Source organism: Eucyclogobius newberryi, unplaced genomic scaffold (assembly GCF_026437365.1).
Source record: "Eucyclogobius newberryi isolate DKJ021-1_F unplaced genomic scaffold, fEucNew1.0.hap1 SCAF_22, whole genome shotgun sequence".
NCBI lineage: Eukaryota > Metazoa > Chordata > Actinopteri > Gobiiformes > Gobiidae > Eucyclogobius > Eucyclogobius newberryi.
This window is the reverse complement of record NW_027315857.1, coordinates 8,626,487-8,648,240: the sequence shown is the minus strand read 5'-3', so window position 1 is coordinate 8,648,240 and position 21,754 is coordinate 8,626,487. Positions and strand designations below refer to the sequence as shown.

The 21,754-nt window shown below is 39.4% G+C and overlaps 1 protein-coding gene across 1 annotated transcript in view; it reads left to right on the top strand.

Moving 5' to 3' along the window:
* The first annotated feature begins 11,293 nt into the window (after nt 1-11,293).
* Nucleotides 11,294-21,754, top strand: part of usp53a (ubiquitin specific peptidase 53a) — a 53,685-nt gene continuing 43,224 nt past the window's right edge. Inside the window, exon 1 of the mRNA XM_072458571.1 lies at nt 11,294-11,483. The gene's annotated coding sequence lies outside the window, so the exon portion shown is untranslated. The remainder of the gene's footprint in view (nt 11,484-21,754) is intronic.

The window sequence follows — 21,754 nt, the reverse complement described above, 5'->3', positions numbered from 1 at the left end:
TCATGTATTATTGAATTGATTACATTCTGATGAGTACAAATCATATTATATACACAATGAAAGCAAATCGTGAAGTTTTTTTAGGATCTGGTCTGGTTAATGTGTAGAAAACGAAATGTTATGGACAATATCATCAATGTAATCTTGAAATATGCCTATTTGTTGACCAGTTGATGTGTGCCTGTAACTCAAAAATACATTAAAGTCTCCAGAACAGTATAAGTGGTTAAATAAATATACTGTATGTGTTGTAGTTGTAGATGGACTAAGCTAAGCCAACTTTGACTGTGTAAGCGGAAGTCTCTGTTTTTAGTGTTCGGACTTTCATTCGAATCAATACAAACCGTTCAAAATCCCATCTGCTTCCCTTTGTTCCCAGATCACAACTTTTACTGCTGGCCTCATTTGTGCCAAGTGCATGCCGACCCGTCACTTACCGCACGGTGCGAGATAAATTGTAACGCCGCTCAAGGTTACCGCTCCTGACAAATCAAAACGTTCTTCGGCCGCACGAGCGTCTGACGGATGGTCCTCTCACCTTTTTCCTGTGATACGCCCAGCTCAGAGTCCCAGGATTGATGCCCCGGGCCGGCTTTATAGGCGCCGGGTGAGCTCCGTGTGTGACTGCGTACGGTCATTAGCGCGGCACACGGGCATATAGATCACGCACTGTAACTGGCTTTTATTGCACTGAGAGGAATTTCGATGGGCGTAGAGCGGTGGTACGGAATGAGAATGAGAAGTGGTGGCAGATTTATGACAGTAGTATTTATTTTAAAGCATTGTTACCTCAGAACAATGTGTGAATGTATTTCCTGTGTGCTGCTGTGTGGTTCAGCGGTAGCGCAGTAGTGAATATGCAGGCAAATCCTTCAGTCCACCAGTGTAGCTCTATTATACAGTTCGATAATATAAAAATATAATCAGTAGTACAGTTCAATTCCGTTCCAATTCAGTTTATTTTTGCAAAGCCCAAATTCACAACAGAAGTCGTCCTGCAAAGCTTCACAAAATAGTTTATTTAATACACAGAAAGTTAGTGGAAAAAACAATCTTAAGCTTGAATCATATTTTTATCTTAATTTGACTAGATTTGCCGATTGAATTTGTTTGTTTTTTCCTCTCAGGTAAGTCCTTCATTTAAACGTGCTGCAGAGCTTTTCTGGTTGGGGTATGTAGCACCTGCTTATCGCCATGGAGATGATATTTATTTGCAAGAAGGTCCTACTGTGACATTAAACTCATCTATCTTCATGAAAACCAGCCTGTGACGCCACCGCAACAATTTATTGGTAATAATTCAAGCTTTTCGAACACCTATAATTGAATAAATGCTAGATACTGTAGAAACCCGTCATGTCACACTGTGGAACAATCCAGGCAATGTGATCCCCTCTCTTTAGGAAGAATCAGTTAGCGAGACTCCAACGATAAAATATACGATAAGTTACATAATGCACCTTTATTTTGTAAAAGTGCACTCAAATGTATTTGTCACTACCGCTTGAACAACACACAACTATTTCACTATACTATGCCACATTTTGAGTTTAACTTAATAAAATAATAAATAAAATCAAGTTTTCCACTCTGTCCAGTAGAAGCGCTGCGTCGTTAGCACCGCTCCTCGTCTCTGTGGCGACTGCATCAAGGTCTGCCATGAACTTTCTCTGAACTTTCATTGTAGACACTATCGAAAAACACACCAGCGGAAATATTGTTGGCATGGACCAGAGTGCGTGGGTTGGGGGCAGCCAGACTATTCAATTATGACTGTCTAGCAACCACTGGTTTCCCCTCGGGCACGTTTGACTTGGCACAGAATGGCACAGTACAGTATGTGGACCAAGCCCTGCGCAGTGTGGCGGCAGGAGAGACCGCCCGCGTGGCTGCTTTTAATGACAGCTATTTTTATGTTACGCAATCTGCTATCAAAATGCTTCTTTTTCTTTAACCGAGTAGCAAAGCACATGGAAATAAGACGAAAACATAAGACATAAGGCTACATTGTCCTCTTAAACAAGCTCATTAATCCACTATGTCTGTGTTTTTTATACTGTGTGTTTGATGTCTCGTAATCAGTGCAAACCAAATTACCCAAGGGTACAAATAAAGACATCCAACCTAACCTTAAAAATCACAATACAATCTGATAAAAACATAAATATTCATTAAATATACCTTAAAAGAAGAGACGGTAGGTATAGTGGTAGTAGTAGTGGTGGGTTGAGCAGTAGTAGTTAGTAGTTTTAGTAGTCACCTTGTAGTAGCAGTAGTTTTAGAAGCCATACTTGTTGTAGTACTATAAGTAGTAGTCTTGTAATACACATAGTAGCAGTCCAGAAGTCCAATAAGGACAATGGGGTGACCAGTTAAATGCCCTATGTAAATTGTGTATTGTTTGTGCCCTGTGTTGGTCCCTTAGCATCTGGTCCTTACTGTCTTCACCTCCCTCTCTCTCTCTCCCTCCCTCGCTCTCTCTCCCTCTCTCTCTCTCTCCCTCCCTCCCTCGCTCCCTCTCTCTTTCTCTCCCTCTCCCTCCCTCGCTCCCTCGCTCCCTCGTCTCTCTCTTTGTGCATTATACTGTAGTCCCATTGGCCTCCATCTGCACACTCAGCCCATAACAGCCTTCTGCGCTGCACTGCTGACAAACACTACTGCTTCAAATGTTGACCCTGCGCACGACCGCCCTGTCTCCACCAAGGACTTCCACTTTGCACAAATAAAGTTGGACGGCAAATTCAAAAAGGGCATGAAGGTCAGAGGCGGAAATGAATTACTAAGGACTTTATTACGTTTGCCTTTTAGTCGGTCGAAATTGGGTTCAATCTTGGCGTTACTCGCAGTAGTATAAAGAATAGTTCTGTTGCCAATTCCTTTTTTTTTTAATCCTGGGTCGCTCTCGGTGAACTTGTGCGCAGCAGGTGGAATCTCCAAAAATACTGGGTAAACTCAGGCGTTGGGGAGTTCGTAGGTCAGAGGTTAAAGGGCGACACTGAGCTGAGGTGAAGGCACACATTCCACTGACAGACTGAGGTAGAGAGACACTGTACACGCAACTATGTTATGCAAAGAGGACCATTTTAATATGGCATAAATGTGCATTAGACATTTGAATAATATGTACGTAGGTCTCAGAAATGACAACTTTATTAATAAGTACTGGTATTGTTACAGTAGCAGCAGTAACAGTAATATCAGATGTACTTTTCCTTTCCACTTTTTGTGTTCTTTCATCTCGAGCGACAGCTGTATACTTTGACTTAACAAATATTTATAATTTATAGTCCTTATATACTAGTTTCTTATGAACAGACCACTATTTTTTGACAGTTTTGGCTGCACTCTGCCACCTTCCCCAGAGGTGTCACTTTGTAATCCATTTGACAAAACTAAGACATGAAACACCAACAGTGGAAACAATTGATAGATACCAGTGGAATCTTCTTTTGGCTGCAGTAAATAGCAATAACAAGGAAAAAGGATGACAAGGACTGAACCATATGGACTGAAATGATGTTGGAAATGTACAAAATGGAAACTTTACTTTGAACATAAAAATTGAACAATAATTGGGACAGATGCCTGACGTTTGTTTTGTGGGCTACGCTATATGTAGTCTTTTCATTCTCTGGTCTTGCTTGTTTGTTTTATATAGAATATTTGTAAGAAACTTAGTAAAACCCCTTCTGCCAGAGTGAATCACTTGCAACTCTAAACGGTGACTGTAAAGTGCACAGGTTAACTGGCGTAAATGCTGCCACTCTGCTAAGCGCTTCTTCTTCCAAGGTGAGATGCACGCCGCCATTGTAACAAATGAACATTGTTTAACCCACAGAGACCAATTACTGTGTTAATCCAGCCTCTGGCCTTTACCTCTGGGGCCCATCTATTGTCCTGACCGGTCAATATGTTCACCTCCAGCTAAAGACAGTTTAAAATGATTATCTTCAAGGTACTAAGTGTAGCAGTAATTAAGGAAAACATTTTTTTCCATCAACTTCAAACATGCACAATCTAGCTAGGAATAACTTTATCTCTTACTGTTACTATTACTAGGACGCACTCTCACAATGTGCAATGAGTTAATCTTAAACAGTTTGCAGCGGTCTACTTATTTCTCACTTTCCTAACGTTTTACGAGCATCCTTCACCACAATGAGTTTATGAGGATTTTTCACAAGTTTCAAAGGCCAGGGTGAAGTTTGGGAAACATCAACTAGCATGCTACAGCGTGCCAGCCTTACTCCCATGTTTGCGGCCGATAACAATGACGCAGACAGTATACAGCAGTCTGATTTCGGCACTGAAAGCTGCTTTTACAATATTACTATTATCCATCCATCCATTTTCTACCGCTTGTTCCCTTATTACTTACTTTTTAATAAAAATAAAAAAGCATATTTTTATTTATTTTATTTATTTTATTTATTTTATTTATTTTATTTATTTTATTTATTTTATTTATTTTATTTATTTTATTATTTATTGATTTTATTATTTTTTATTATTTTTAGTAAGATTGTACTTGTGGTAAAAATTTTCATAATTTTACTCAAGTTACAGTTAGTGAAGAAAATTGAAAAATAAAATAAAAATGTAAAATGTACAGGAAATCCCTTTATGTCTCCATTAAGCGACTCGAAAATGAAACAATTTAAACACAACTGACACAATTTTCTGACAGTTTGAATAGCCATTTAACAAAAATAAAGGCGTTATCTGGGATTATTATTCGTCATATTGTTGCTAATTAACAGTTGAATTACTTCTAGCCTGTATTACATATTTGCTGTTCATGTCGAACCAAGAAGAAACATGATGAACGTCAACAAAAATGCCAAACTGGGACAAAAATAGTGTAATAATGTACAAAAAAATATGTTCACGACGTTTTAGTGAAATGCGTAGTCCAACCCGTCATATGCACTTTAACTATGTTCTATTTCCTGTCTGTCTCCTATTGCAAACGAGGAATCCTGCCATGAAATATCCGTAGAAATATTCCTGCACAGCGTCTCGTAATGAGACTGGTATTTGTGTGCTGTCAGAATGACTGAGCATTACCACGGTCCCAGCATGCCGTTGCAGCAAAAGTTGAATTTCCCAAAATGCTCTGCGGCAGCCAATGAGAGACGAGCGTCTGTGTCGGGGGAAACTACACCTTCTCTGCTCATCTTTATTCCTGGATGTTTGACCCCTGTCCACCTCTCCGAACCCCTCTCTTTGTTTTACAGCACAAAAACAGATGACATAGGCATCATTTTTCTTGGCAATTGACCACGTTACATTAAGTCTGGAGAGCAGCCAACGGGTGACGCTGATGTATCTGAGCGCTGTGTCTGTGCTGCAGCTGGAGCAGCGAGCGCGGTAAGCAACACACTGCTGTTCAGAACAATAAGACAAGAGCATTTTATTAATTCTAACAAGATAAGATAAGATAAGCCTTTATTTGTCCACACAATGGGGAAATTTCGGTGTTGCAACGCAAGTAGATACAGAAGTACTTAACCATGTGCAATACCGTCATATTCATGTGCAATTACTGTCGTACTCACAAGTAATTAAGGCCATATTCATGTGCATACAACTGATGTAAATAGAGTGTTTATTTTACCATTATTATTAGTATTATCTTGTCTTACCCTAGCTGTTTTTATTTTATTTTATCTCTATTTTTTCCCTCCATTCCTTATTAGGAAATTGGAGGTTTTGTCTATAGGAGTTTTTGTTTATAAGTGTTTTTGTTTATAAGAGTTCTTCTATTAAGAGTGTTTTTCCTCTGTATCTACCTGCGTTGCAACAATGAAATTTCCCCATGTGTGGACAATAAAGGAATATCTTATCTTAAGTAAAAGAACAGATAACTTATGGAAAGCTTTAAAAAAAACTCTTAATAGAAAAGCTCTTATAAACAAAACTCTTATCGACAAAAACCTCTTATATTCTTAATAAGGAATAGAATAGAAAAAAATAATAAGAAAATTAAAATAAAATAAGAAAAATAGTAATAATAGTGGCAAAAGTAAACACTCTTATTTACAGCAGTTATATTGACACAGAATATTGCACCAATACGATTAACATTATGTCAGAATATTGCTCATGAATATGACATTATTGCGTATGAACAATTCAGACAATGGAATAATGCTTTATAAATGATAAGCACAGGAACACAAACAATGTGTTGAAATATGTGTGTTAGTTCAAGCAAGATAACAGCTCATTTTGAACTCGATTGAAGCTACAAGTTCATTCAAGAGCTAAGAAAAATCTACCTCCAGATCTAAACCAGGTCTAAACCAGGTCTACAGCAGGACTATTCCACGTCTAATGGGGTTATACAAGGTTTAAGTTTAAAGCTCATTTTGTGATTCATCTATACACTCTTGTTATTGTTACTTATAAACCCCAAAGTAATTTAAAATCTCTTTGCAGACTTCAAATCGGCTGTTAAACGTGGCGGTTGTGCCTTCAGTGGCGTCGCCTCCTGTTGCAGCATCGGAGCGCCTCTAATCTGTTACATAACAACGGGCCATTCACCTCGGCTCGGTTCCTCATTAGGTGTAATTCGATAGCGACACAACAACTCAAGAAAACATACAGGGTGCACCTTCTAGCGAGTTCTGAAAGGGCAGATTAACCTGGAGGTGAAAGGATTTGATTGTCAGAGTCACTGTAGGTCAAAGGCTTTTTATTTTATTTGTACTGCTTTTGTGCAGCTGTTCCACTTCTATCCTTCTGTTTCAACTGTCGCCGTGCACATGCAAAAACAAACAAATCTTGAACTCCATTACGGGATAGGGTCAATTCAAATTACATTTCTAGACAGAACATACTTTTGAGTTAAAGAATTTTCATCAAGCTTGTTTTTTGTAGTATATTTGTAGTAGTAGTAGTAGTGGTAAAAGTAGTATTTGTGAATGTAGTTGTAGAAAAAGAAATTATTCATACTTATTGTTGGTAGTAACATTGCATTTCAATGTAAAATCATGTGGTCGATCTGTTTACTGTACTGACTATAAGTTGCGCCTTTTTTCATAGTTTTGGCCGGCGTGCGATTTATGCTTATACTTATATACTTATACTCCGGTGCGACTTATATGTGATATTATTTGTTATTTTCACACTTGCAACCGCATTTCATACTCCAGTGCAACTTATATATGTTTTTTTCTTCTCTATTATGCATTTTTTGACTGGTGCAACTTATACTCAGGAAAATACGGTAAATGTCAAATACACATGACCTATTTTGAAGCAAGAGTAAATCAGTGCTAATAATCAGACGTAGCCAATCATTATTACATTACAGAATAACGCAAAATCAAAATACTGTCTCAACTTTAAAGTCAAACATTTACTTGCATTTTTACACATTTCAAACACATAATTTAATAACGATTAATTGGTTGTTGTGCCCCATTTTCCCAATGGCAACATGTTCAGTAACTATGGATTGGAATGCCACGGCACAGTGCCATAAATACATCCAGCTTTAAATAACTCTTTAGTCTGTGAGGGGATTTTGCTGTTCAGTGACCCAATAAAAATGATCAATAACTCCCTCCATCACTGAAAAGCGAGGGGCCTTACATTATCATAAAGCTTGCCTTGCACCAGAATTAAACAAAAGCGCTGAAAGTCAGCGCGGTAATAAGATTTGCGGCGTGAGCTACTTCATTAAACGTCGGTGTTCCCTGTGTTCAGCAGATCTCCCGCTGTTCTCCGGAGCGGTTCTCAAGGTGAGGAGCCCGGGCAGCGGCACCAGCACTCAGCAAGACTTTCTCAGCGGCTTTGTGTCCGCCCGGAGAAGCTGGCACGGCCCTCGTGAATCTAGCCTTGAAATGACCTTCATCCACGAGTAAACGATTGGTGAGCCGCAATATAAGCGCGAGATCTGTCTTGTGTTGACTTGACAAAAGCAGCCGTGGAGTTCTCAGGTCTTAGATTACTTATTTGATTCAACTTTGACGTGAACTTTTGGGGGAATAAAAGCAGTCTTTCCTGGTGGTGGTGGGGGGGTTCACTCCTTGTTTGTCTCCATGTTGTGTTATTGGAGATCCCGGAGACACCTGCCATGCTGCAATGTCAAATAAATATGGGAAGGAGTGTCTGGAATGCCTGCCAATTTGGTCCGATCAATTTGGATTTGGCTCGGTGTTTTTTATTTTTATTTTAGTTATTTTTATTGTATTTCTGTTTCTGTAATTTCTTTGTGATTTGAATGCATTTTTCCTACTGTGTGAAGCACTTTGAATTGCCGTGTGTATGAAATGTGCTCTACAAATAAACTTGCCTATTGCCTTTCCTTTAATGTTCCAAAGTAGGTCATTGAACATATCTATTTTGCACTTAATATATTGCATTTGCATTTTTATAGCTCAAAAATACATTTAAAAAACAGCAATTCTCAATGTCTCTTCACAGATAGGACCTATAACGTGGCCTGGTGTTGTCATAGAGATGGATAAGTTAAATTCTGTACTATGGAACAGTCAAGACAGAGCAGTAACATCTCCATAGAGAAAATAGACTTCTGGATGACAATTAAAACAGGACTTTTGGATAATAACTTATACAAAAATCTCGGTAACCAATACTTTTTGTGTCCGTAACTACTTTACTGGACATAATTTGAATTTTAAAAATATGTGAAATACCTTGACAAACACTAAATCAAACATTAAATCAAACTTTTGGATGGAAATGGCAAAAACTATTTCAAACACATTCGGGTTTAACTTGGAATCGTTCTGAACAATCGCATTTTTTATCATAAAAACAAAGACCATGTTGCACTACACAGATCCAAACTATCTTCCCGATTATGTCAACATTTTGTAATCCAACTCCACATTAAACTCAGCTTCTGTTAAATTGAACAAAACGTGGACAGAATATCACTGAACTTCACTAAATATTCCCTTACATTCTGCAGTCCACTCTTACTAAAGCGTCTGAGGGAGTGCAGTGATTTTTAACTTGAGCTGACGCGACTCAAATAGTCCGATGGAGGAGATAGATGGCCAGCTGTCCCCCAATGTCAGGGAAAAAGAGGAAGTTTGCATTAGTAAAGACCTTATATGGTCGAGTTATCCAGTCTAAAATTGATGGTGGACATTAGATATTCAATGGTAGAGCTTCAACGCGAGTGCGGAACATCATAAAGACGATGTACGGCGCTCGATACAGCCCGGCCACATGAAAACAGAGCATATATTATTTTAAAATATACACAATGTTCCATAAAGTGCATGAAAATTCAAATCATAGTCCTTAAATCACTTCTTGAAAGGAAGTATTAAATGTCCCTTGAGAAAATCTGCGCAAAGGGAAATTCTATTGTCTCTTTAAGACCCTTTTAAGTACTTCCTGTTCTGGGAAAGCCTGGACTTCTCTGATATACTGCAACCTCTGACCGCTCACTTGATCTGGACATAGTGTTTCCTACGTCCAAATGAATGAACGCAATATTTATGCAGCTTGTTCAGATAGGCGGGGCTGAAGATGTGCCAAAATCAGCATGTCTGCAAAAGAAGGGGTCAAAGGTTAATGTTTTGAATTGTTAACATGTCCACTTTGCAGCCTGTAAAGGGAAAGAGGAGGTTAAATTTAGGCTAAAAAAACAATTTTCTTTAGGTCTGATTATAGAAAACTTGGTTCATACACTAAAGCAGTGTTTCCCAAGCAGGGGTACATGGACAGATTTTAAAGGAAGGTGACATTTAAAGGAATTTGTATAAAAACTGTTCTTTATAGTACATTTTACATCCTTAATATTGTTTTTGCTACATAATTTTGAACATTATTATCAGTTAAACGAGAAAAAAGTTGTAATAACTGAATAAACATACACTAAACTGTATAATAAGATTTTGGGGGTACTCAGATTGTCAGACAACGCTTAGGGAAAACCACTTGTCGATAAAAAAACATAAAGAAAGGACAGTGAGGAACTAGCAACATAATAAAAACAAGTGTTTAATGTTTTTTCCTGTTAGTTTATTGAATACATGAGTTATTAACATGTAACAGGAAACTGAAAATTTGAAGCTATAATTAGGGGTGAGACTAAATATAGTTCTACTCCGTCACTCTCCTTTTTGGACATGCGGACTAAACTTGCAGCTCAACCGCAGCTGGACATAATGTCACAATATCACATTTTAGTATAACAATTATTGTGACGAAAACAACAAAACAACGACACCAAACAACAGTGAAATCTTTCACTCCCACTGTCTAACACGTTACATAGTCCTCAAGTTTGTGCACAACTTTACAAAACCAAACTTGTCGTATTACTATTGAAAAAACAACAAAACAACAACATTAAAAGGTGTATATATATATAAAGACAAAACAAGACAGGACTGGACAAAAGACTGATCAGGTAAAATTTAAAATGACAAGGAAAAGTCCAAGAGAAGAAAAAAGGGAAAGGTTAAGACACAAAACCAAACTTAAAAAATGTTCTTTCTAGTAAGTAATTTATTCTATACTATACTGAAAACACATGGATTAATTTGATTCAAGCTTAATAACAAAATAAAGCTAATGAGACAAAAACATTCAGATAAATAAGTTCTTTACATATAGATATTTTTTTTAATTTAAAGTAATTCAGCCTATACTGAAAAAACATAGATTAATTTGACTCAAGCTTATATTTTACTTCACACAGTCTTGCCAAAGCATCCTAATAATCAAACCCTCAAAACAACCACATCCCGCATCACGCATAAGCCGCACCCTGGACAAACTATCACCCTAATCCACTTCCCTCACATCACGCATTTATTCCCTCTTCTCGCTGTGAACACTGAGGTTGTAACGTAAAACCCTCGTGGCTGACAGCGCTGCGCCATAAAGCCACATTAACGAGCCTGTGCCAGTCTCACGCACACACACATGGCACAAAGTGGGCTCTGAAGGAAGAAAAAAGAGGGGTGCGTAACGGGAGCGTGCGCGCCGCGGCCGCGTCGCGAGGGGGCGGCGGCGGAGCACCGCGTGGCAGACTGCAGTAAATACAGTGTGGAGAAGGCGGGGTTTGGGGTTTGACCATGTCCCGCTCCGACAACATGCTCCGGTCCAGTACTTCAGGTGCGAGAGTCGCGGCGAGAGTCCATCGCGTCTGCCGCTGCTGCGCACTACCGCCGCCGCGCACCAGCCCGAGCGCAGCGGACAACACACGCTCCCAAACACCGGGATATACCCCGTTTTCAAGCGAACGGACCGTGCCGATGTCCGCGCCGGGTTGAGTAGAGGAAAGCGCGGTTGTTGGACACGCGGACGGGAGTTCGGTTGGAGTGAGGCGCGCACTTTTCTGCGTTCCGGTCCCGGTTTTGAAGCGTACGTCTCCCGCTACGGCGCCGCGTCTTCTTCCAGGTTCCTCCCCCTTGGAAAGTCAACCAAAACTCTTCCCTCGACCTCGGTAACGGATATTTTTTTCACGCGTGGATTTGATTAACGCCAAGGTAAGCATGTTTTTGTACTGTTTCTGTCAGTTTATGTCTTTTAAAATCGTTATAGTTTGAACTTTTGTGGCGAAATACAGCGTTGACTCTGCGCACAGGTAAGACGGAAGCCAGGTAGCGAGCTAGCTTAGCACACTTAGCCCACCTGTCAAGTCTGTTCCATTTAAAAAAAAATAAGCTGTCTTTAACAAAAATACACTTATTGACAATGCTTTTCTGTTCTCACACTCGTTCTAACGATTTGAATGTACTCGTTTCACGTGTTTAAGTGGCGATTACATCTTTTTGAAGTCGTGTTTTGACACATTCAATATTTCCATGTTGCGAAAATTAGCTTCACGCACGGTCTGTCACGTCGTTAAAAATCTATTATTTCTGGACAAACAAAAGCCTCGAAACGCATATCCACCACTTATTATTAGTATCTATTATCATTATTATGCGTTGTTGAAGTCGTTTTTGTACCCTCTGATTGGGAAATTGATCTAACTATTGGGAAATCTAGATGACACGCGTAAAATGTACAATATAGCGTCAATAATCATGAGTATGTCTGGTAAAATGCACTGTGTTGTCACAAATCGATGACCTAACAGTGAGATAACAAACTGCATCATGCTTACAAGTCTTTTTCCCTTGACAATGAAGAGTTAAATACACAAAATGTACATGTTGTCACTGTGGAGGTATGTTGTCCTGAACAACCAGTTCAGTGGCACACGTCTCTGCCACCTTTTGTTTTGAACAGTTGTGCAATAGTGGGAAACGTGGACATCTACAGCTAGACATTCTTGTTTTTTACTTAAATACTATGAAATAATGGCCCATGAACTGTTTTCAGAAAGTTATAGTTGTTCCTAGTTTCTATAGTGTGAGGTTGAAGCTGCGAGTTACAGGTTGGATTTGGTGTAATTATATTTTTGAATAATAATGATACCGATAATACATAATAAGTCGAAATGGAGTTGTCAAAACTATCAAAAATCGGATACTAATCGATACTAAAACTCATATTAAAACTAGATACTCATTTGAACAAGTTTTGATACTAAGAAGTCTGTTTTAAAAGGACAAAGTTGGACATTTCCCAAACAGTTTTAGAACCCGGTTTAACAAAGAAAGTACAATTATTTGGGAAGTATCAGTCTGTTTTTGTGAAGTGGGATTTCTTCATTTTATGTTATTTTAGTAGAACTAGTCGTTTGTTGTTGCGTCTTTTCTGTTTGTTTGTGCCATTGTATTGTCTGTGGAAGGTGGATGAATGAGTACTTTTGGACAATTTCAGAATTAGCATGTGGTTTTAAAGGTGAACTATGTAACTTTTCTTGCACAAGGTCCGCCACACCACCGAGTTGTCTCCATGGCGATGTTATGGCTCTGCCTGGGATGTTCAACATAGCAATGTCACTATATACAACAGCATAGTTTTTGAATGGTGGGATGAAGTTAATGTTACCTAAACAACCACATAAAAAATACTTTACATTTAAATGATTTGTTTTAACTTTATACATTGAATTAATACACTTTTCTTCTAAAACTGTCACAATTATTATTTGTCTAGTTTGTACAACTATTTTGTGACCTGAATAATCATGATTATCCATTGATAATCCACAGTACTGCACTAAACTTATCTATCTCCATGGAGACAAGCAGGTGACGCCACCAAGGCCAAGTCAAATCTTTTTTCAAGGTATTTTTTTAACACTTGTTACACCTTTTTTAATTGACTTGTGCTTTTTCATCTTCCAAGTAAACTAAAGTAGACATTTCCCTTGCTTTTCCTTACGACGCTGTCATGAGTTGTGTTGTAGTCAGGGGCAGGGTCTTGGGGGGGATGTGCTTGCTGGCTTGTCCTCCCCCGTAGTCCAGAGTAAGAATAATGGGTGAGTCAGCGCGGTGTGGATGACCTGAGCACTTTCGCAGCATTGAAACGCAGCGCCCGTGTGCTGCCTGCCCGGGAAGTGGCACCACTGGAGAGCAGGAACCTACATAGGAAGTGACCGCTGCATTGTGTTGCCGGCGGAGTTTGATGTGAACGCGCCGTCCTCTGGGAGTTCAACTCGAGTGAGGTGGGACTGTTTGCTTTAGGGCCTGGGTCAACGTGCTTCTGTGAAGTCCGGAAAGTAAACAAATCAAGATCGGAGAGAGTGGAAAAGGCAACATGGTGTGCAGATCTGTTAGAACGTGTAGGAGATTTAGTCAGATTACAGTATATTAATTGCTTTAGAAATACAGTTGTACTGCTAAAATGCCAAACTCAATGTTGATGCTAAGAAAAGGGGTAATACACTCATTAAAAATTCCAAACCACCTATTGAAAATCTAGTTTCTTTCGGCCTACATACTTGTATTACCATTCATTATTATTTGCGTATTGATTATAAAAATTACAACCTTATTCAGATACTATATTTTATGGCACTCACAGGTGAAATCATGAAATGTTCATTCAAATTAATGTTTTAATACAAAAAAATCGATACTATTTTTGGATTCCTGCAGATGTGCTTATTAAAGGTGCACTGTGTACGTTTTTTGTTGGAGGGTTCTTAACGTGTCTCTATAGAGGCGATATTATTATTTTTATTCGAACTTGGAACAACAAAAAGAACAGAGCAACAACACGACGGCAGCAAAACATAATTGATAAAACAAAACTACAGAAAAAAACACAAAGAATGAGCAGGACCAGGGAGAATATTGGGTAATTAAACAAATAAAAGTAAAAAATAAGGGAGTGGCATCAAAAGAAGAAGAATTAGTGCACATTTATTTGCCCGGAATTTTCAACATTATGACATTGAACTTGCCTTTCCTTTGGTATGTGACGCAATCAAAATACTTTACAAGTGTGATCTATGGAGAGACGACCTCGGTCACCGTAAAACCTCATGTATTTTAAGATGTTTTGGAGCAATAAACTCTAGAGAAGTTTAAAGTCGTACTGTGGAATGTTCAAGGCAAAGTGTAGTCACTTTTGGAGAAAACCAACTGGCAGAAAAGTATTGCACACTGTGTTTATAAATGGGGAAATAAACCAGACGTGTATGTGACGTGATCTTGCAGAGTTTGACACCAAATCTGTTCTGCAGTTCTACTTTTATCAAACTTCTACTTTTACATTATGAGTCACACCTCTCGGGAAGTTTCATGACCGTACCAAAATAAACTATTTTAGATGCTATTTCCAAACCATGTGTCATTGCATCTGGTATTTATTTTCACTCACTTACAATGCCATAAAAGATGATAAACAAAAACAGGCCAAGTAGTGAACTGCATAAAAGTCTATGACACAGTTTGTGGTCAGTTAAGCTTTAAGGCCGGCTTGACCGCTTCCCGAAGCCAAACTGGGCTAAGAGTGTAATTCCACAAAGAATCTAGTACACATTTCTCTCCTTCCCCTTTTTTTTTGGTAACCCAGGGCAACTGCTGCATGACTTAATTATTTTTGAATGAGTGGTTCAACAGTCAAAATGTGTTGTGCCATAAATAGTGTTAGATGGTAATAATAGTGGATTAGAAGTGGGCAATATTTTGAAATTTAGATAATATTTTGAATGTTGTTGAAAATATGCAACGTTAGAATATTTTTATAGTGAAAAATGCTATAAAAAGAGCTGATTTAAAAATACAATTGAAAAAAGTGATGTTATAAACTTTCAACTAAAGGTATAAGGTTATATGCATGCACTTTTGTGATTATTATATATTGTTTTCTCATTTGAATGTTTTTAATTTTTTTAATTTAAAAAACATATACAAACTAACAGAGAAAGAGAATCAAGACCAGAGAGAGAGCATGCACAAAATAAAAGCAGCAGAGATCCAACAAATAAATGAAAAAAAATAAAATCATGGCCTAAAGATCCCATTTCGTCCAAAGTTTGTCAAATATGTGACCGGCCGTATGAAACCCAGTTACATGTCTACCCGGAGACATTTTGAGTTATTCACAGATTCTGAAAGTGTGAATTCAAAGCTTTCCAATGATGTCTCACTCATGTAGATCTGATAATATTTGAGTAAGTTGTGGTCATTTGAATGTATACAACTCTCAAACCCATTCACTGAGAAAACGGCTTCCAAAGTTTCTCACCTGAGTGAGCCCAGAGTCACAGGGGGGCTCATTTGCATCTCATTGAGATAAGCCCTCCCCCCTGTCACACTGACACCACCTTCCCCCTACAGCTGTCACTCAAGACTCAAGAGGAGTGTTGTTATTGATGGTAACTGGACTTGAATCAGAATTAGAAGTTACTATATTAAAATGGAAATACTTGGATTACAAAAGGCCCTGAATAGAATCAAAGAATCAGAATGAGAATAGGGTTCATTGCATTTGTCGATAAACATAATTCACAGGTGATTCAGTGCACCATCAATGGTGCACTGAATGATTCAACACAAACAACAAAAAGATAAGATAAGATAAAATAGCCTTTAATGTTACAACGCAGTAGATACAGGGGGAAAGGACAGTAACTTATAGGAAGTTTAAAAAACACTCTTAATAGAAGAACTCTTATAAACAGATGCCAGGGCCAGGTATACGAACTGCAACGGGTCCATGGCTTTGAATATATGAGATATGAGATAATAGATATGATATGTACACCACCAGAGTCCAATTACATCAGAGATCACATCCTCATCCTCTTCTTTGTCTGTGCACTCTTCTGTGCTGTGACTCTCGGCTCTTGGCATCAAAGCTGTAAACAAATAACAGGACATTTAAGAAATGGCTAACTATTTCACATAAAACACTCATTAACTATTTATTTTTTTTAACACAATGTGAGAGTTTCAATATAAATACCTGAAGTGCTGATAACTCTTGATCTTTGGAAGCCGTCTGAAGAAGTGGGATATTGAGGTGAGACTCAGGAGAGCTGTTTTCCACTCCCTGATGACAAGGGCGACACTGTAAAAAAATGAGAACAGAAGAAACATATCTTAAGCAGAGAGCAGCACTGAAGTTTTGCCAGGCTAATGTTTACACATTACAGTAGTCAAATAATATAAACTAACCTCAGCGATGTCTTCCAAAGTGTCAACCCTGGTCTTCATGTATGCTCGCTTGATAAGTCCAAAGCCGCAATCAGGGGAGAATTTGGTGTGGCCAGCAATGAGGAAGTGGATGTCCATTGTGTAGTGAAGCTTGGCCCCGTCTGCAGAGGGTAGTAGACAGAGAGAGAAAAGGAGATTAGATTAATACATATGACATTTGATTAAGACGTATATGTCTCTATAATTGCTATTCTGCATTTGCACTATTATTAGTACCTGCTGTGCAAAGTCAAAGCTGTAATGCATCCTGATGTCTTTGCTTGCTGGCGGTGAGGGTCCGAAAGACAGCACATTAGATTCTGTTGTAGAGATCTGTGCGTGGCCTGCAGCTTCTGATGTGTGGGAGAAGCTGTTTCCACAGAGATCTGAAGCTTGATTTACAAACTGCCGGCTCACCTGAAAAACAGATGTTGCTTATGGATAATTATACTCTAATCATTAAAACACGAAAATCACCAAAATAATGTTTTACACTTACCACGCTCCTTAGCAGACTTCACGTAGAGACAGGTCATGTCAGTCAGGGTGTCTTTGCCAATTCTGAAAAGGGGAAAAAAAGAATTAGGGTTAACAGAAATATGGGAATAACACGCTTCACAGATAACAGTTCACATTGTGACGTTAACGGTGTATTTAAGATGCAAAACGCGGAGATATTGGGACATCTGCCCTCGGCTAGCGATGCTAGCTAGCTCACTTGAGATAACACTGCTCGTAAAAGCAAAACACTTGCAGAACAGCACACCAAAACATAAACATACACTCAAGTTTAAAACCGGCGCACATTAAAGTGATTAAAAGCGGGTGTTTTAGTCGCAAAGCTTACCTGGTTCAGCCGTCCTGTTGTCTCTTCCAACACCGTGCACAGAGAGACACACAGGAAGCTGATAATGGCCAGGCAAGCGCGTGATTGGTTCAAGTGACGCAGTGCGTGCGTGACGTGAAACGTACGTAAGCCACGTGACCAGAAGTGGTATCGGGAGTTGTAGTTTTTTTCTCTTCCCACGCCGAAAAATAACCCGATAACATAGCAAAGTTTAGCTTACAACTTAGCTCCGAATAGCTGCGTTTAGCTCCAGGCTGTGGCGCTAATAACCGGTTTAGCACCATAAAACACACACAAAGCACGACCCACACAACCCACGGGCCAACCCACGCCGAAAAATAACCCGATAACATAGCAAAGTTTAGCTTACAACTTAGCTCCGAATAGCTGCGTTTAGCTCCGGGCTGCGGGGGTAACAGCCGGTTTAGCACCATAAAATAGACACAAAGCACGACCCACACAACCCGCGGGCCAACCCACGCCGAAAAATAACCCGATAACATGGTGATAACAGCAAGTAGTCACATTAAGCCCGTATTGCAGAGTGCACTGAAGCAACATGTTAGCTTAGCATTAGCTCCACCGGAGCAGACAAGTAAGATTCTAAAGTGATCACGAGACTGCCTTAAAACACAGCGTTAAAGCAATAATTTAGTAGTAAAGTAAAAGTGTACCTGAGTAAACAGTTCCGTTGCAATGTAGTCCAGGAAATGTAAGCTTTGAAGACTGTGCTCTGCAGACGGTCTGGAGTAATGAGAGAAAAACACAGAGCACGCAGAGCACGCAGCTGGCCATGCGGATCACAGCTGATTGGTGGAAAATGTAAACAACACGTTGGCTAGAAAAAGGTGACGCCCCCCAGGAGAGCAGGAAAAAGACCCGAAAACTCCACATTTTTAACAGCTTAATGTATACGTTTAAGACAACCAATAGTGTTATCTGAAGCACACAGGGGCTTATTCATAACTTCAACTAGCACATTCTGCAAAAAACGAAAATCACAAATTTGGGGAAAAAAAAGTAAAATGCTGTTTTTCTCAGTTTCACCGAGGCCGACATGGTCCGACAATTCTCGTGGCGAGTCACATATGTCCATTTTCAATTTGAGTCAATTTTACGTATGATCATAGTCCAGTCTTTGATAGTCTGTGCAGTTTGTGTCATCCATTTTTTTGTGAGGGCCTTTTTTGCCGCTGCTAGGAGGATGCCCCAGAGATAGCTGCTGGTTGTGTCCATGGTAGAAGTCCTGAGGCCCAAATTTACAGTTCTGAATTCAATTGGGATGGTGATGTCATAAATTGTCTGTAAAGCTTTGTTGATCTCGGTTCAATACTTGTGAACAACAGGACAATCCCAAAACACATGATAGTGATTTGCCTGCTCCTGGCTGCCACACCCTCTCCAACAGCCTGCATTTCCCTGTGAGTAATGTGTTATAAAGAAACGAGACACACTTTTCCAACAGAATTCCCTCCAAACATGTGATCCCGTGGTTCTCCAGTGGGATGAACATATACTTTCCCATTCTTCATCAGCCAGAACAAAGTGACCCTCTCTTTCCCATTTACCCTTATTGTAATCGGTGGAGCAACTGCACAGATTATTAATACATTTGTACAATTTAGATATTCATCCCTTTGAAAGTTCAGATTTATAAGTTTTAAATTTCAGTCAAATTGTGATTCATTTTACAGACATTTTACATTTCTTTGAAGATTAAAACCTCATCTAATACTTTAAAAGACTGGTTTTAACACATTTCTGTAGGATATTGTCTGACTATCATGATCAAGATGGTCGATAACAACAAAAATCGATATATAGACAATATATTGTAATATTCAACATAAAATAAAGCAGCTCTCTCTTCTTTCTCACACTTATTGTGCTTTATCTCCTATATTTTGTAAATATAGTTAGTATATTTTTTCTATTTTACTGTACGATAGGGACACGCGCTGGAATAGTTTTTTAATTCAACTGTTTTTGACTTTTTTCGGCTGGATTTGAGCGTTTTTCGTTGCGTTCGTTGTGTTGTTGTGACGTGAGCTAGCTCCGAGCGAGCCCACCAGCCCCTCCCCGCGCCCTCCGGCCGCGCTAAAGTACGGCGTGTCGTCGGTACACGTTTATATACACGTTTATATGAAAGAGGAACTTCACGAACGATCAGGACACGCACTGGAATCGCTTTAAATTAACTTGTTTTGACTTTATTCGGCTGGATTGAGTGTTTTCGTCGTGTCGTGGCGATGTGTCTTGGCTCTGAGTCCCCCGGCTCCGGCCCCGCCCCCCGGCTCCGGCCCCGCCCCCCGGCTCCGGCCCCGCCCCCCGGCTCCGGCCCCGCCCCCCGGCCGGCGCCGTACCGCGTTTCCACAAAGGAGGAACTCATGAAACTGCGGAGAACAGTCGTCTTACCCGGAGATCGTCACGTTATCCCGTCGCAATACTGACCTAACCTAATACTGATGTGCAATTCTGTCGTATGTGCAATTACTGTTGGAATTCATGTGCAATTACTGTGAAATTCATGTGCAATCTATGTGCTGTCGTGACACATATTCATGTGCAATTACTGTCGTGATCACATGCAATGGTATTTATTTATTTATTCGTCTATGGGAGTTTTTATTTATTTATAGGAGATCTTCTACTGAAAGTGTTTTTCAGACTTCCTATAAGTGATCTGTTCTTCTGTATCTACCTCTGTATCTACCTGCGTTGCACCAATGAAATTTCCCCATGTGGGACAATAAAGGAATATCTTATCTTATCTATGTGGTCTTATACTTGTTTTGTTATAGTGCAAGATTTGTCTAAAACGGTTCAGGAAAGATCAGTTTTTGTCCTATTTATGTAATTTAGTTTTTTTCTTCAACGTCAATACTTGTTCAAATGAGTATCTAGTTTATATTCCAGTATTGATCAGTGTCTGGGTACTGCTCTCTTGTCATAAAGGTGTTTTAAAAAGATACAGATACAAAACAATTTCCAAGAATCTCCCCAGTAAAGTGTTTGTGTGATTTCCTTCCTCGATACAAAAGCCGAAATCGAGCGTAAAGTGTAAAGTGCGCTCTGCCGTGAGACTGTGAGTGTTGTCAGGTGTAATTCCCAGTAAGCAGAGCCATACATCAGCTGCAGCCTCAGAACAGGAGGGAAGTCTCCGGGCTGTCACCAGCAGCAGACTGCACCAGCTCAACACAAAGATCGATTCATCCGCAGCCTGAAAAACTGCCACAAATTGCATAATGGATTCACTGTAGTTGAGTCATGCAATTTTATAACCTAAAGGGATGGGCGATATTGACAAGAGCCTGTTGTTTTCTTTCTTTACTATCCCAATGTCGATATTCAGGCTGGCGTTTTATGAGAAATATCTTAAAATGTGCTCATTGCAGAATGTGAATGGACGGAACTTTTACTACAAAACTCAAAAAAAACAGAACGATATTGTCAATGTTTGGATCACCCACCTGTTCTAACAAGGTGATTTAGTGAAAGTCTTCAATCCTAAGGTGTCGACAGATACCGTATTTTACGGACTATAAGTCGCACTGGAGTACAAGTCGCACCAGCCAAAAAATGCATAATAGAGAAGAAGAAAAACGTATATAAGTCGCACTGGAGAATGAAAATAAGGTTGCAAGTGTGAAAATAACAAATAATATCACATAAGTTGCTCCGGAGTATAAATATAAGCACCCGGCCAAAACTATGAAAAAGGTGCGACTTATAGGCTGGAAAATACGGTAGTTTGAACTGTCCACTGTACGATTAATCTACAAGAAGCTACTACAAGGAGAAATTCAGTTTGTAAGAAAGTCACTATATGCGATCTTCACGCAATCCGGCTTTAGGCTTCTCTGAGGCTAGCGCTACATGCTAGCAGTGTTTTTGCGTTTAGAAAAGTTGATGAATGAACGAGAAACACGGAGATAAGGTCCCGTTCACGACTGAGGTGTTCTGGTGTTACTTTGAGGTGCGCTCGTCTTTGGTCGTAAAACGGGTTTGTACCTGTTTGTGAAACCTACGACCCACGTTTTTGAGCCACGCAGATGGACAAAAGAGTGCATTGGATCACCGACCTTTTAGACTATGTTATTTATGAAACGAAATCCTTCAGAGTTTACTTTTTGTTGCGGATTTTTGTAATTACATAGCGCAGTCGGAAGAGCATTTACCCCTGAACCATTACAATAATAAAGTAGCCCGAGCCAAGTCATCTGACAGACCTTATCACAACACAAATGACCTAAATACCTTTACTCACAGATGCTACTGTAATACTGTTTACTGCACTGCCCATCCCAAAGTCGTAATGTGGGACAGTAATCTGCGCTGTACAAACTGGACTGAGCAGATGAGTCTTCAG